This window comes from Bos grunniens, chromosome 13, assembly GCF_055505025.1.
Source record: "Bos grunniens cultivar Pamir isolate PY7600 chromosome 13, Bosgru_T2T1.0, whole genome shotgun sequence".
NCBI classification, from domain to species: domain Eukaryota; kingdom Metazoa; phylum Chordata; class Mammalia; order Artiodactyla; family Bovidae; genus Bos; species Bos grunniens.
Genome location: NC_141177.1, coordinates 6,920,816 through 6,938,289, shown reverse-complemented (window position 1 = coordinate 6,938,289; position 17,474 = coordinate 6,920,816).

Sequence of the window (17,474 nt, the reverse complement as noted above, 5' to 3'; positions counted from 1 at the left end):
CCTGGATTGGAAGCCTGATTACCTGTCCATGGAACATTGATTTATAGGTCATTCTCCCTCTCCTGCAAGACTCTGGATTGCAGCTAATTTACCACCAGTCTTAAATCACCCCTTCCCCCCGCCACCGCCCCCCGCCCCCACCCCAACGCAACAAAGCGACGCAAGGCACCATCTATCATGTGCCTCCTGTAGCCACTGGCTTGATTAAAATGAGGGCAGGAAAGAGATATACCCACCTCCGTGCCAGGACGGGGGCTCAGGCGGGAGCTGGCTGGGTAATTCATCCAGAAACGGTGGCGGCCCACACATGGCCTGCTTAATTTCATGTTTGGCTGCTGATGGGTTTTCATTTATAGATAATATAAACAGGTTGACAGGGCCCTAATTAACTGATTTGTGGTCCTTTGGGAACAAATGGCTATTAATATTCATAAACATTTGTAACACTCGGGCAGATGCCTGGCCCTGACATGATCATTATATGTCCTCCACCGTGTACACATGTGATCTCTGGTTTGTCTCTTGCCCATGGAGCCCAGAGGGTGTTGTTCAGGTGCTGATGGCCTTTTGCCAGGAGATGGGTCCATCCCTTGATCATGACATTAGTGCAAAATTTGCCTATTACCACTCGCTGGATTTTTCACAATCTTTTCTTTTTCCTGAATGTCATTGGCCCAACTCTCCTCTAATCCCACCCCCTCAAATCTCAAGAAGAGCTGAGAACCCCCGCCTCTGGGGAGCCTTCCTGGACTAATCTTGCCCCAGAGCAACTTTGTCTCTCTCTAACAATTCTTTGAGGTAGTATAATTGTTTGCATGAGGATTTGTTCTTCGATGGGTTTAGGTTATTTTATCCAAGAAGGTACTGCCTTGGTGGGAGTTGTAGAGAACTGGGGTCTTATGTGTGGGATACCCATATTTTCTCCCTGGTTTAAATGCCAGCTCTGCCACTTACAGGACATGTGATGTTGGGCAAGATGCTCAAGGGTTTTGTGCCTCAGTTTACTCATCTGTTCAGTTCAGTCGCTCAGTTGTGTCTGACTGCAACCCCATGAACTGTAGCACGCCAGGCCTCCCTATCCATCACCAACTCCCGGAGTTTACTCAAACACATGTCCATTGAGTCGGTGATGCCATCCAACCATCTCTTCCTCTGTCGTCCCCTTCTCCTCTCGCCTTCAATCTTTCCTGGCATCAGGGTCTCTTCAAATGAGTCCGCTCTTCGCATCGGGGGCCAAACTATTAGAGTTTCAGCTACAACATCAGTCCTTCCAATGAACATTCAGGACTGATTTCCTTTAGGATGGACTGGTTGGATCTCCTTGCAGTCCAAGATGAGTCCAAGTCCTCATCTGTAACATGAGGATAATAATTTGACCACTCAGGCCCATGGGAGGGTTAAAGGTGTTAATATATGTGAAGTGCAATGTATCAGCTCTGTGGTCATTGCTTGCTTGAGGGGCAGCAGGTAAGCAACCCACAGAATGGAGCCATACTCCAGTTCCATCACAAGCCAGCTGTACGAACTTCAGGAGGCTGCTTAGCCTCTCCATTCTTCCACGTTCTCCAGGGGCTCCACGTTTCCATTTCGCACCGGGCCCTGCATACTAGGCAACTGGTCCTGCCTGCACACAGGCACAGTGCTGGGGGAGGAACTAGGCTGAACCAGGAAGACTTTTCATCCCTTTTCATTACCTTGCAAAAGACCCCTTTCTCCCTGATGGATGTCCTGTGGGGTACAATTACAGTTTTTTCAACTGTGAAGTCTTCCAGAGTCAACTCAGGATGTCTAGTGTTAATGCACCAGGCAGTGGGCTAAGTTAGGGATGGAGAGAAATTTTACCAGCTGCAGGATCTGCCATCCATCCCTGTATCAGTTTCCTGTATCTGCAGCCGCAAATGACCACATTTGTTTGTGGTGTAAAACAACAGAAAAGTTTTCTCTTAAAGTTCTGGAGGCCACAAGTCTGAAACCCAGGTGCTGGCAGGGCCAGGCTCCCTCCAAAGGCTCCAGGGGAGAAGCCCTTCCTAGCCTCTCCCAGCTTCCCTTGGCTTGTGTCTGCATCACCCCAATCTCTGCCTCTGTCTTCACACATCTCCTCCACGTTTCTTTCCTTCTTCTTATGAGGAGACTTATTGTGTCTAGACCCCAAGGCTATGGTTTTTCCAGTAGTCATGTGTGGATGTGAGAGTTGGACTATAAAGAAAGCTGAGCACAGAAGAATTGATGCTTTTGAACTGTGGTGTTGGAGAAGACTCTTGAGAGTCCATTGGACTGCAAGGAGATCCAACCAGTCCATCCTAAAGGAGATCAGTCCTGGGTGTTCATTGGAGGGACTGATGCTGAAACTCCAATACTTTGGCCACCTGATGCAGAGAGCTGACCCATTTGAAAAGACCCTGATGCTGGGAGGGATTGGGGGCAGGAGGAGAAGGGGCGACAGAGGATGAGATGGTTGGATGGCATCACCGACACAATGGACATGGGTTTGGGTGGACTCCGGGAGTTGGTGACGGACAGGGAGGCCTGGCGTGCTGCTGTTCATGGGGTTGCAAAGAGTCGGACATGACTGAGCGACTGAACTGAACTGAGACCCCAACTGGTTAATCCAGATGACATCGTCTTGAGATCTTTCACTTAACTTTATCTGCAAAGACCTTTCTTTCGACCTAGGGTCACATTTGCAGGAACCAGGGATTCAGACTTGGACATGTCTTCTTGGAGGCCGCTGTAGCAGCCGAGAGGGTGAGCGTGGCATGAAGTCTGCACGAATGCAGAAGCGATGCCACAGCAGCTCATCTGCTCCATGCTCCCTGTGTGCAAGTGTGACTCTAAGTGACCTGCATGTCTGTGAATGCTTTTACTCTGCTCGGTAGCTGGTGTTGTTATTAGACTTATTTTTCAGATGAGGAAACTGAGGCACACATGAAAACAAGTCACCCAGCCAGTGCATGTCAAATCCTGCAGTGGAGGTTGGCAGCCTGTCTGTCTGGAGTCTGAGCTCTGATCTGCCTGCTGCACTGGGAGCCAGGCTCTCTGACCCAGGGGGTGCCGGCCATGCAGGTGGCTTGGTGAAGAGTTCACCAGGGTGTGGTGACCTGGAGAGGGGTCACTCCTGGGCTCCAGCCAAGGGCAGAGCGCTCAGCATTCCCGAATTTTCTTTTCCTTCTGGCCATGCTAGGTCTTTGTTGTAGCACACAGGCTTTCTCTAGCTGCAGCGTGAGGATTAGTTGCCCTGCAGCACGTGGGTTCTTAGTTCTCCGACCAGGGATCACACCTGCATCCCCTGCATCGGAAGGCAGACTCCTAACCACTGGATCCCCCAAGGAAGTCCCTCCCTAATTTTCAAGAGGACTGCAAGCCTGTGATCTTGATGTGGAAGTCCTGAATTATTAGACTTGGTGGCTTATTTATTTTCAAAAAAACCAAATTAAACCCATCAGGAGCCTATAAATCAGCAGTCTGCCTGCCACCCCCCAAGATACAGGAAAGGGCCATTAAATCTGACTTTGGGAAACAGAAACGCAGAGACCAACACCAGCCCTGACCCATGGGACACCCCCCACCCTCTCCTGGCGGAGCCCATGGGTCTTGTTTCTCTCCATGACACTCAGATGCCTCACTCCTATGCGGCCCTAAAGGAGCCATCAGCAGGACGTGACAGCGACTGTAATTCTGCTTTTATTATGACGGAGTGCTGGTCATTTCTGGCTGAGTGGCGCTGAGTGACTGGTGGTGATTTAGGACTTTTACAGAGGGATTAGAGAGGTGAGGCTAAATGCATTTTCCTCCAAGGAAACAGGTTTCTGTGGAGGATGCTGATAAAAAGTAAATTATTGTATTCTGTTCACAATCAATTCCAACTCTGGACTTCAGAGTCCCCCAAGAAATAAGGTATTAACACTTATCTCGTGGAGCTGAATTCTTCGAGGAAATAGTAATCCTTAAACAGACGCAGAAGCCGTTTTTAAAGCATTAAAATCCAGCAACGTGTGCTGCTCATCCTTCTTAACGAGGCACGCACTGTCTTGATGTATTTGGTGAGAGAAGGGAATTTAAATCACATTTACATTGGCCAGGAAAGGGTTGTCTCCAGGGGCACTTGTGCTGGGAGTAGGAACTTTTGCAGTCAGGTTCTCGGTCTGTCATGGATGCTGGGTTTTTCTGACTGTCAGGGTCTATTCCTTCATCTTCTGGTGACAGCACCTGGGTTCTCTTTTTTGGGGTCACCCCTCAGTCCATGTGCTTTAGGTGGGGCTGTCTCCACCGCTGGAGAACGGAATGACAGCCCGGTCCAGTATTCTTGCCTGGAGAATCCCAAGGACAGAGGATTCAGTCCATCGGGTTGCACAGAGTTGGACACGACAGAAACAACTTATCACGCACGTCTCCACCGCTGGATCCAGGGACAGGCGTGCGGCGCAGGCCTGGCTCGCCCATTGTCTGGCCTTAGTTACCGGCAGGGTGCAGTCACATGATCTGAGTTGGTCCAACCAGAGCCTACCCTGGGATCTTTGCTGGCTAAACTGGGGAAGAGACCTCTCTTGCTATAACAGTTGCTGTGAGGGCAGGATAAAGTCCTGAGGTTGCTGCTCATTCTCTTCCACTGCTGTGAGCCAAGAATCACACCAACCTGGAGGAAAGCAGGACTGAGTGACCGGGGGAAACAGATCTGTGCTTCCAGAAACCACACCACTAAGCCCTGGATCCAGCCATACCTGAGGCCATACACACCTCAAGCTTTCATTTACTGACCTCTTTCATTTCTATTTTATTTAGTTCTGTCACTTGCAGCCAAAAGAATCCTGACAAAAGGACTCCTTGTAAGATACCATTTCTGGCAGAGCACCGGTCGAGCCCAGAGCTTCCATCAAAGGTGACACACAGATAATTCCCCTCCCTCTGCTGGGTCAGACACTTCAAGCTGGGCTCCTCAAGCTGTTAACTTTTTTTCCTCTTAGTCTTTGTTCCAAACATGCAACCCATGAGTCCTTCCTGAATTAATCTCTCCTTTCTGTGTGCAGATAAACTCTGTCTTCCTTGAATGACTAATGTATATTCTGGGCCAGGCACTGTAAACAGCCTTCCACCACCCATAGTGATTCCAGCAGCACCAAGAGCATGTCCGCTTCTTCCTCCAGAACCTTCCCGGCATTATCATTGCCTCCTGAAATGCCACTATGTTGGACTTGCAGATGGAGAAAATTTACCCTGGAGAAAAGGACACGTTAAACCTTATATTCAAGCCTCTTAGAGGAGGGAGTGAGAATATATTTTTCCATGAGCAATTGTTGATAAGAGAAAACTAGGATTTGTGGCATTCTCAGTGCTAGCAGTTACAATATTTTGGGAGCATGACAGTCCTGGGGATGTGACCCGGTCCACTCCAAAGATAACTGGAGGTCTGATTTCTAAACTCACTGGCCATTCATTCACCCAGCAAATATTTCAAGTGCCGAGCCCCATGCTGAGCACTGATTGTCAGTTGTGTGATTTTGGACCAAGCACCTTTCAGTGTGGGATGGGATCGGTCAGCAGTAGTGAGTACGAGGACTCTTACTGCTTCATGGCAGACACAGCTAATCGATTCCAGCATCTCATCCTGCTGCAAATGGGGTGGGTTCCAAATCCATACCATCATCCTTAGGCAACATCATCCTCCATCAGGAGCCCCTGCCCCAAGAGGAGCATTTCTAGAGACAGGCAAGCATGTCCTCTTCAAAGTAGCACATGCCATGCCCACTCACTCTGGTGCCCAAAGCAAGTCCCCCATGGCCAAGGCCGAGTTCCACAGGGTGGGGGTCACGACCCTTCTGCAGAGTAGGATATACCAGAACCAACAGCCATCCAGTCTTCTCCTGAGCCAAGAATAAGGTGGCAAGTGAACTGAAGGCCTCTTCCCTCCCCCCACTTCCACTCCCACCCCTCTCTTCCCCACCCCTCCCCTCGGCCTGCATTCATTTGCCTCCTTCTCAATGAGGCCGGCCCAGGCCACCAGGCTTGTCCACTCTTTCATGCCCCAACTCCGATTTCTGTTCCCCAAAGTGCTTTCTGCCGACTGGTGCAGTGACTCCCTTCTGATGTATTCTGTTAATTGTCAGTTACCTGTGAACTGACCCTTTGTTCACGGCTCAGCTCCCAGAAGACCTCTGGCCCAGACCTGAAGCTCCGTGTAAGTCTGTCGAGTGATTCAATGAGTGAATGCCACTTATTTGCTAATTTGGGCCTGAATGATCTCCAAGGGCATGCTCTGCTTTTTCCTAATCCCCTGCCATCCCAGCAAGAATTTCTGTCCTGATATACCTACCTCACCACCTTGCTTCTGCCACAGTAACAGACCCTGCCACCGGTGCCAGGGTGACAACCATCCCCCCAGTCCTATGAGCTGGGAGTTTTGTTCCCAGGAAGCTGCCTACAGAAAGAGGGTGCCTGGTGACCAGTAGCTCTCAGCCGGTAATGCAGACCCTGCTGAAGCCTGGGTCTCTGCTGGTTACTATGGAAACACGACCCAGAGAAAGCCAGCTCTTCCCTCATCAGAGCCGCGGATGCATCTCAGTCATCTCATTAGAGATTCTAACAAGGAGCCCCTGGAAGTTTCCTGCTGCCTGGAAGTTTCCCCCTCCCTGGCCCACTGGCTCTTTCACTGAGCTCTGTAGATGAGAGTGAGGGTGACTTGGGTTCTCCGGCCTGCGGAGTTTTAGAATCTTCGCAATATAATCAACAAACATGTATGGACCAACTGCTCAGTGCCTGGACCTAAGAGAAGCAAGGCAATGCTTTCTTCCCCAAAGAGAAGACAATGAAGAGGTGGAGCAGGTGGCCAAGAGCATATGTTCTGGAGCTTGACTGTCTGGGTTCAAATCCAGCAACCACTGTCTTACTTTGTGTGGTGGCTTCAAAGTATGTCTACCAATCCTTTACTGGAAGTAGCTTTCCTTCCACTGGAAACAAAGTTTATTTTCCCTTCATCCTCCATGATATAAGCTTGTGGAGGTGGCATTTCAGATTTTCTAAGGCTTGGTCCAGAAAGGGGTACAGACTCTGCTTGGAACATCTGTCTCTCTCTCTCTTTGGATTTGAGCTTTGGGAGCCCTGAGGGTCTATGTCAGAGTTCTGCTACCCTGAGGTTTTCCAGGAGACAGCATGATGAGAGGAGGGTAGAAAAGGGGGTGAGGGAGTTCACAGGGGAGTCCTTGCTCCTGGCCTTAGCATCCTGGAGTGTGAGAGCTTTCAGATGATGCCTGAGCCACGTAGCGATGCCAACGGGAGTAGGGACAAGGTGACCCCACCAAGGCCTGCCCAAAGCACAGATGCAGGAGCAGGATCAATGTTCTTGTTGTTCTTCTGCCACTAAATGTGGAGGTGTACATCACGCAAACACCACACACAACTGGAAAATTCATGAACCGTGCTATACGACCTTGCTGTTCTGTGTTACGGGAACGGCCCCAGGACTTCCTGCACAGAGTCCTCTCGAGGATTCAGCGTGTTCACAGTCAGCTCCGGACACACACAGAGTGAGGACGACAGCCACCAGTGTAACCCAGGGAACAAGGGCGGAGGCTGCTCTCGGCTGTTCTGGGAGCGGGTGAGACCATGGTGGCCAGAAGGCAGACGCTGTCCTGGGGTCTTGTGAAGGATCTAGCACTGATGTTCTGGAGTCCTCTGCTGAAACACATGTTCGTTGGTGAGATTCACCAGGGTAAAACAACGACACTCATGGGCGTGCCGAGAGCAGTGTCTCCCTCCTGCTCCTGTGTCCCAGGCTTCCTGGCTCCCATCCCCACGGACGAGCACAGACGTGCTGGGGAGCAGGGGCTCAGGTGAACTTCTGAAGATTGTCACCTTAGATACAGCATCTACGAAAGAGTGCTTCCCCGGTGGCTCAGATGGTAAAGAATCTGCCTGCAAGGCAGGAGACCCAGGTTCGATCCCTGGATTGGGAAGATCTCCTGGAGAAGGAAATGGCATCCCACTCCAATGTGCTTGGCTGGAGAATTCTGTAAACAGAGGGACCTGGTGGGCTACAGTCCATGGGGTCTCGAAAGAGTCAGACACAACTAACACTTTCACAAAAGAGAGAGAGAGAAGGAGAGAGAAACAGAAAGGGAGGGAGGAGGGGGAGGAAAGAAACAAACCCATCACAGCTCCACAAGGACTGGGACCTGTCTCTTTCCCTGCAGAGTCTTCAGTGTCCTGATCAGCTCCCAGCCCCTGGTTCACGACCAATACCTACACGAGGAGTGAATGCAGCCCACATTCATTCGCGCAGACCTGGGGCTTGCATTTTTCACTTCCGTTTGGAGTTTCTTTGTGTATATAGAGCTGCCACATTCTTTCGACGGTGAACAATAGTTCACTGTGTGACCATATCACAGGGTATTGCTCCAGTTCTCACTGATGAAGACATAAAGGGTTTGGGTCCAAGATTTTGCTGCTGGGTTGAGAGCTACAGCCCACGGTCATGTGCGGAATTTCAAAAATAATCCAGATGACAGGACAGGAACAGACTTGCAGGTATAGGAAAACAAACTTAGGGTTATCCGTGGGGAGAGAGAAGCAAGAGGGGGCAAATTAGGTGTACGGGATGAAGATACAGTCTATTAAGTATACAATAGATAAGCAGCAAGGACATACCCGGGGGATCAGAGCCATCACTTGTAATAACTGACAGCGGAATATAATCTGCAAACACACTGAATCACTCCGCTGTCTACATGAAACTAATATTGCAAATCAGCTGTACTTCAAAATAGGAAAAGAGAAAGAGAAGCAGATGCTGAAAGCATCCGAGGGCCACAGGGAGGCCTTGGCTTCAGGGCTGGAAAACCCCGGATCCCAAGACTGATCCCACCAGAAGCTGCTGCCTCTTCCTTCCGGGACAGGCCTGAACTGGCACAGAGCTGTTTGTGGTGGCCCTCCACCCCTAGACTCCCAGGGGCCCCAGGAACTGCACTGGCCGGCACCAGGACCCCTCAGGGACACTCTGCACCTAGCCCTGTCTTCCAAGATGCCCTTCTTCTGGGGTGGACAGAGGCGGCCCTCCTTCTCGTCCTCCCCATGGGGCAGGGGACCCAGCCTGGGCCTCTGCCTGGGGCATGGGAGGTGCTCACTCAGGCTCCAGGCCCCAACATTGCAGACTCAGAACGATGCCTGCGAAGTGAGAAGGAACAGCTGTGCTTCTGTGGTCTCCATGGAGATCTGCCAACCTGGCAACCTCACTGGGCAGCTGGGCCTGCGCCTCAAAGCTTTTGTCTTTGCAAAGCCTTTCCCTGAGTGCAAACACTGAGCACAAATCGGCCAGGCCTCCTCAGGGACTGCGGCTTCCCTCCCGGGCTCTGGGGGGCTGGCTGACCAAGACACCCCAAAGCCGTGACAGATGTGCAGGGGCCTTTGATGAGCTCTCTGAGGCCAGAGGCGCAGGTTCTGTTTAAATGATGTTCAGCTACACCGCCCGTCCCTCCACTTTCTATTATTAAAACATGCTGATGCCAGCTCTAGTTATAGCACAAAGGCCCTCGAGGTCTGCCCTGGAAGAAAGAGAAAAAAAAGAACAACGCTGGTGTATCTTGAACATGTAATAAAATGCACGTTCAAGAGGTAGTGGCAGACAATCAGGATACTGCCTGGCCGTTTGTTCAGTCATTTAGCAAATATCAGGGCCCCTACGGGGTGCCAGCAGTGAACACCCCAGATACAGCCCCCACTCGTGGAGATGACACATAGTTGGGGAAATGGACCCTTGACACGTTGACAAATAAATGATTCCAGCCAAGAGGACAAGAAGAAGCCATGGGTGAGAGAGTGATGAGGGTGGGCCCGCGTGTGTCACAGAGCGGCTGGGAAAGCTGTTCCAGGAAGGTGGACCCGGATGGGAAGGAGCAGCTGGATGAGGGGTATGGGGAAGGCATCCAGGAGGCGGAGTAGCCAGCGCAGAGCCTCCGAGTCTGCTTTGTTTGGAGTCTAAAGTGTTCACTGGCTTCCCAGGAGGTGCTAGTGGTAAAGAACCTGCCTCCCAATGCAGGAGACGTAGAGATGCAGGTTCGATCCCTGGGTTGGGAAGATCCCCTGGAGAAGGAAATGGCACCCCACTCCAGGATTCTTGCCTGGAGAATCCCATGGACAGAGGAGCCTGGCGGGCACAGAGTGGGACACAACTGAAGCGACTTAGCACACACAGCACAAAGGGCTCACTAATCAGAATTGTTCTCATCCATTCGGGATGCTTCCTGACTTAGTGATAACGTAGGCAGCAGCCTCTCGTCCCAGTAAGACCTTATTAGATTACCTTCCTCTTAAGGGGAGCAGGGTGGGGAGGGGCAGAGGGAGCTCCATGGGGCCCCTCCTGAAGTCACCCAGGTCCCGCCATACCCTGAAATCCCACATCCAGGGCTTCCTTCGCTCTCACCTAGGTCTGTGTTTCCTGAACATCAGCATTCACACCCAGCAGCACTTCCCCCACCCACCAACATCTCCCCAGACCAGCTTTACGTGGGCTTGAAGGAGATAACCTCATCCTTGAGTCATCATTATGACCTTCTTTCATTTTTGATTGTTATTTAAATGAAAAGTGTGCATCTGGGTACCACCTGAAATTCACTCACACGGGGAAACATTCCTCTGGTCCAGCCCCTGAGTTCCTGCAACTCTGACACCAGAGGTTTGTTCAAAACCTCGTGGTTAGGGAGCCCGTACGTTCCCTTCTGTCCTCTACGCTGGTTCATTTCCGACTGATGTTTCCAAAGTAGGCCGAGGCCACTTAGCTCTCAGAGACCCAAGTCTTGGGGCTTTTTGATTCCTTCCCTCTGCTTCTCTCCCTCCCTCCATTTCTCCAACTCTCCTTCTTTTCTTCCCCCATCTCCCATGCGCCCCCTGCTCTGTAACTCTGAAACCCCCAGCATGTTTTCGAACCTTGGCTCTGCCTAACTTCGCTTCAAGCCACTCTCTTCAGCTGAAAAAACCCACTGATTCCGTCCTCTTCTCCGTAAAGGGGCAGAAGGATCTTTATTCTTTGTGAGCATTTTGAAACAACGCATCACACGCAGTAGGAGCCAAGTCACCCCGGTGAGAATCCTTCAGGGAGGATGAGTTCATTCTTTCAATAGTAATTATTAACAGGTCTATGTATGTCAGATCCTGCTTAAGACAAAGCAATGAGCGGAACACGATTCCCGGAGCTTCTATTCTACAGAGGACTCAGATAATTTGTACCTAAACAAAGGTATAACAAAGCCAAAATGAATGAATGAATCCCTGGTCTTCCCCCCCAACTTTCCAGGCAAATTCCTTCTCATCCATCAAGACTGGGCATAACTCTGCTCTCCCTGGCAACCTGCCCTGCCCTACCCTGCACACAGCTGGATGCCCCTCCGTGGCCCCCAATGGCCCCCAACAGGCTGCCTTGCAAAGCAGCAGCCAGAGCTCAGGAGATGTTCAGTGAATGAAAACAGATGAGCAAGCATGTGGCATGTTTATTCAGTATAATTGGGGATGTTCTTGTGTTAGAATGCTTTGGGTGGGTGATAAGTGGGTGCATTTGCTGATGGATGAAGCCACGCACGTGGGTGGATGTTTATGTGCAGTGAGTCGTAGCTCGTATGTTGGAATGATGCTGTCTTCAGTAAAGGCAGAGAGATTTCCCTGAAACCCACCCTGGGAGCTTGTATCCTGCCTTCTGGGTCCTGTCTAAGCTGAGACATGCGTGCGGCCACCCAGGGACATGTGTCATGTTCCCTCTCAACCCCTTCTCTGGGAAGGGCCTGTGCAGACCATGGGCTGTTTGCCTTTGAAAAGGCCTCTCCAGGTTGCGCTGATTCGTATGAGGCACCTTGGCTCCATCACTAGGGGCTCTGAGTTGTTGGATAAACTGCTTTCTTAGGGACCTCCTCTGCATCTCGGGCGTGATAAGCCACCCAGCTTGGAGGATTTAGGAGAAAATGAAAGCACTGGTTTCCATCGAGCACTGAACCAGAGCCCTGAGCACTCTTGATTCCCCATGGTGCTGGCTGCTCCCTCCACCTGTGTCCACACTCTGACCAGGCCTGCTTGGACAGCCTCAAGCCTGCCTCCCTCCAGCCTGCTGCTGGGCCATCTCTGGTTTTGTCCTTTTCTCTTTCCAGTCCTCCTGGTAATGTTCTTGGTCCTGCTGGGGCCTGACTTGAGCCACCATCCCCGGGTCTAGAGAGCCCCTGGGGCCATCTCCTGTGCTGTCCACACTGGGCAGACCCCACCTGCCTTTGGCCCTAGGACTCTTCCTCCTTGACACATCCACTCATCCACTGGGAGCCAAGTCCCAGAGGCTTATCTACAAGCCCCGTCACCGCCTCTGGAGCGGTCTGGCCAGTTCTCAAGTGTCCCCGTGTTCCTGTCCCTTCACTCTCCCAGAAGAGAATCTCCAGTCCCATTTGGAGAGAAAATAGGAGGGCGGGGGAACCTGGGCTTAGATGGTAAGTTTCACTCTGTTGTTCAATCACGTCCGACTCTGCGACTCCATGAACTGCAGCACACCAGGTTCCCTGTCCTTTACTATCTCCCGGAGCTTGCTCAGACTCATGTCACTCTGGGGATCTCTCAGTCCCTGCAGAGGGTCATTCCACACCCACCCCCAGCCCATGCCGTGGCAGTCTGTCTTTCCATCTACTTGTAAGCCCAGGGCTCCAAATCTCTGACATTTCTAAATCATTAAAGTTCCTCCAGCGGAAGTCTCTGCTCTATGCCCTGCACCCCCCTCCCCGCCCCCGCCCCCAGCAGGCTGAGTGGATTTGTTTTTGATTAAATAATGTATGCTAATGTATGCACCCCAGGGGGGAGGGCCCTGGGGGGTGCCTGGGCCGTAGCTAGAGCAGAGTTGTCAGAGGGGCGAAGGGCAGAGCTGAGGCCCCGTGTTTTGGTGGACTCGGCCCGTCTCTCCTGGTCCACCCAGGTCGCAGCCAAGGTCGAATTGTCTCTCTGTCTCCTGAGCTCTCAGAGATGTGGGAATGGGGGCTCCTAAGTGGTTCCAGGTGCCTCCGGCCCCATGTGGAGAGGCTGCTGGAAAGCAGATGCCTCCAGGAAGACAGGGGCCGGCTGCCCCCAGCAGCACGCGCGAGTCCCCGCAGGCTTCGGCTGAGGGATTCGACCCAGGCCAAGCCTGAGTGGGCTGCAAACTCCCACCCCACTTCCACTCCTTGCTGACAAAATCTTCCACTGCCCAGCTGCCCGGGCAGAGGCACCCCCCACCCCCCGCCCATACGGGTGCCAGTCGGCTCCAGCTTCGTGTTCTCATAAAAATCCAGCCTTCTGACTTCCCCCGCAAAGACAAAGCTGGTAGCACCCCGCTGGCATCCCTGGGTAGTGATTGTAAAAACGCACAGCAGCCTCTTTCAGGCCATGTGTGTGGCCCCTCCAGGGCTGGGCACCCCCTGCCTACGGCTGCCACCTCGCCTTGGTAGAAACTGGATGCGCCGTGTTGATTCCTCAGTTAAGGGGAGAAGTGAAAACTAGTCTCTGGCCTGGTATGAAGCGCCTCGTGATGGGTTCCATGCCTGCCCCAAGGCAGGTAGGTCTCTAACCACTCCCTTGTCCCCAGCCTGTGCCTGGACTGCTTTCTGGACACTTCGATCTCTCTTAAAGCCCAACAGTGAGGTCCTTTTAGCACAGGCTTTTTTGTTCCTCTGGGAAATGAAGGAAAAAAAGACTCGCCCTGCCCAGGTCCGAGCCAGCCCCTCCAGGGGTGCCCCCTGTGCACCCCCTTTCCTGAGTCCTGCCTTCATCCTCAAAAGTCCACCAGAGCCGCCCCAGATCTCCCACCCCCAGCCCAGTGCTGAGCCCTGGGACAGGAGCCCGTGGAGTCCCATCAACCTGTGGCAGGCAAGGCCCTGAATCAGCAGAAGGAAAGCACAGCTAATGGTCTGCAGAGGCTGCCATTAGCTGTGGCAGTGACCGATTCTGCCAGGGGTCTGCAGGCACTAAACCAGATTCAGTGGCTTTATAACAGCGGTGATTGGTTAGGAAGCAAAGCCCTGCTCGGAAGTGCTAGGAGAGTACCGGGGATGACAGCCCTGTCCCTCTGTGTGGACGAGGCCACCTGGGGGGACTGACTCGCGGTCCTGGAACCGTCCAAAGACACTTCTGAAAACGGTGCAGAAACTGATGCTCAGCGGATGGGTGTCTCTGCCACCCAGCAGAGCTTCGGAGCATGACCTTGGCAGAGGCCACAAGAGCAGGAGAGGTCCTCATGACAACTGTTGTTATCACTACCATCCCAGCTAACATGGACCGAGTACTTATTATCTGCCACCCAACGTCTGCAGTGCTTCCTATGTATTAAGAGATTTAATCATCATGACGGCTCTATGCATTTGGTTGCTGTTATTGTTCAGCTGCCAAGTCGTGTCCGACTCTTTGTGACCTCATGGACTGCAGCACGCCAGGCTTCCCTGTCTCTCACCAACTTCATGTCCACTGAAGCAGTGGTGTCATCCAACCATCTCATTCTCTGTTGCCCTCTTCTTCTCCTGCCCTCTATCTTTCCCAGCATCAGAGCCTTTTCCAATGAGTCAGCTGTTCATATCAGGTGGCCTAAGTATTGGAGCTTCTTAGGGACTATTGTTATTTCCTTTTATAGATGAAGAAACTGAGGCACACAATAAAATTTTTTAAAAAAGAAACTGAGGTACAGAGTGAAGGAATAACTTTCCCAAAGTCACACAGCTGCTAAGCGGCAGAACTGAGACTTAGGTGATGGGCTCAGAAACACAGATCAGCCATTCCTGCCTCAACACCAGCAGCCCTTTCGAGGTTTCCTTGGGTCAGGTCAGCCCTGGAATCTGATCTACACCACGGTGGGCAAGAGGCCCCCAGAATGATGGAGAGTCAGTTTCCCACCAGAGCAGATAAGCACAGGGTTGGATTTGCTTTGATGTTTTTTTTTATTATATTATTTAAAAAAATTTTATTGGAGTATAGTTGCTTTACAATGTGTTAGTTTCTGTTGCACAGCAAAGTGAACCATTTGTATGTATACATATACCTCCTCTGTTTTTTTGGATTTCCTTTAGATGATTTAGGTCACCGCAGTGGAGTTCCTTGACCTATATGGATAGTTCGCATTAGTTATCTATTTCATATTCCGTATCAGTAGTGTATGGGCTTCCCTAGTGGCTCAGACTGTAAAGAATCTGCCTGCAATGTGGGACACCTGGGTTGGGAAGATCCCCTGGAGGAGGGCATGGCAACCCACTCTAGTATTCTTGACTGGAGAATCCCCGAGGACAGAGGAGCCTGGTGGGCTATGGGGTTGCAGAGAGTGATCAATAGCGTATATGTGTCAATCCCAATCTCTTAATTCATCCCACCCTGCCTTTTCCCCCCTTGATGCCCATAGATTTGTTCTCTGTGTCTTTGTCTCTATTTCTGCTTTGGAATCCAAAATGGTATAGCTGCTCTTATTTGCTTTGATGGTTTTAAATGAAGGAGTGCCACATCTTGGGGCAGTAAGTCCCCTTTTGGAGTTTCTGTCCCTGAAAGAGTGGCTCTTCCATGGCACACCATGTACCTGGTCCTGTCCACGGCTGCCCTGAGAGCCCAGTTCTGTGCCTGGTCTGTAACCAGCAGCCGGTGATGGCACTTAGCCTGACTCTCCGGCCATGAAACGTGAGTCCTGCGTGTCCTGGGGGGTGGGGCCTGGATCACAATAAACTGTGAAAAATTCTGAAGGAGATGGGAATACCAGACCACCTGATCTGCCTCTTGAGAAATTTGTATGCAGGTCAGGAAGCAACAGTTAGAACTGGACATGGAACAACAGACTGGTTCCAAATAGGAAAAGGAGTTCGTCAAGGCTGTATATTGTCACCCTGTTTATTTAACTTCTATGCAGAGTACATCATGAGAAACGCTGGACTGGAAGAAACACAAACTGGAATCAAGATTGCTGGGAGAAATATCAATAACCTCAGATATGCAGATGACACCACCCTTATGGCAGAAAGTGAAGAGGAACTCAAAAGCCTCTTGATGAAAGTGAAAGTGGAGAGTGAAAAAGTGGCTTAAAGCTCCACATTCAGAAAATGAAGATCATGGCATCCGGTCCCACCACTTCATGGGAAATAGATGGGGAAACATTGGAAACAGTGTCAGACTTTATTTTTTTGGGCTCCAAAATCACTGCAGATGGTGACTGCAGCCATGAAATTAAAAGACGCTTACTCCTTGGAAGGAAAGTTACGACCAACCTAGATAGCATATTCAAAAGCAGAGACATTACTTTGCCAGCAAAGGTCCATCTAGTCAAGGCTATGGTTTTCCCTGTGGTCATATATGGATGTGAGAGTTGGACTGTGAAGAAGGCTGAGCGCCGAAGAATTGATGCTTTTAAACTGTGGTGTTGGAGAAGACTCTTGAGAGTTCCTTGGACTGCAAGGAGATCCAACCAGTCCATTCTGAAGGAGATCAGCCCTGGGATTTCTTTGGAGGGAATGATGCTAAAGTTGAAACTCCAGTACTTTGGCCACCTCATGCGAAGAGTTGACTCATTGGAAAAGACTCTGATGCTGGGAGGGATTGGGGACAGGAGGAGAAGGGGACGACAGAGGATGAGATGGCTGGATGGCATCACTGACTCGATGGACATGAGTCTGAGTGAACTCCGGGAGTTGGTGATGGACAGGGAGGCCTGGCGTGCTGCGATTCATGGGGTCGCAAAGAGTCGGACACGACTGAGTGGCTGATCTGATCTGATGTGATCTGCTGTCTGCAGGGACAGGTCCCCTGTGAAGGGGACAGTGTCCTGGGCAGCCAAGGCCTCTGTAGATACACTCCCAGAGCATCTCTCCCAGGACTGGGCCTTCCCCTGCTCACTCTGCCCTGCCACGGGGATGGGAAGATGCTCTCTCCAGAGGACTGAAAGGAAGCTGTGATTATAGACCCTCAGGGTTCAAACCCCAGCTCTGCCAGGGAGTAGCAACATGACCTTGGGCAAGTGGCTTAACCTCTCTAGGCCTCAGTGGCCTCCTTTATAAAGTGGGAACAATAGTCAACATACCTCTCACAGAGGGAAGCGTGGGGTTTAAATGAGTTAAGGTGGAAGGGATTCCCAGGTGGCTCGGTAGTAAAGAATCCATCTGCCAATGAAGGAGATGCAAGAGATGTGGGTTTGATTCCTGGGTCAGGAAGATACCCTGGAGTAGGAAATGGGAACCTGCTCCAGTATTCTTGCCTGGAAAATTCCATGCACAGGGGAGCCCCGGTGGGCTACAGTCCACTGGATCACAGAGTCAGACACAACTGAGCGAGCACGCACACAGGGAGTGGTGCTCAGCACATAGTGGGCATCGAGCAAAGTCAGCTGTTGTCTTTATTGATTTGCTTCAGGCTTCTAATTCTATCCCAGCAAGAGCCTCGGGAGAAGCAGGTGAAAGTGAACCCAAAAAAACAGGGCTGCCAACCAGAGACAGAAATTCTCCCTGCAAAACAGCCCCAGCCACACTGTGGTT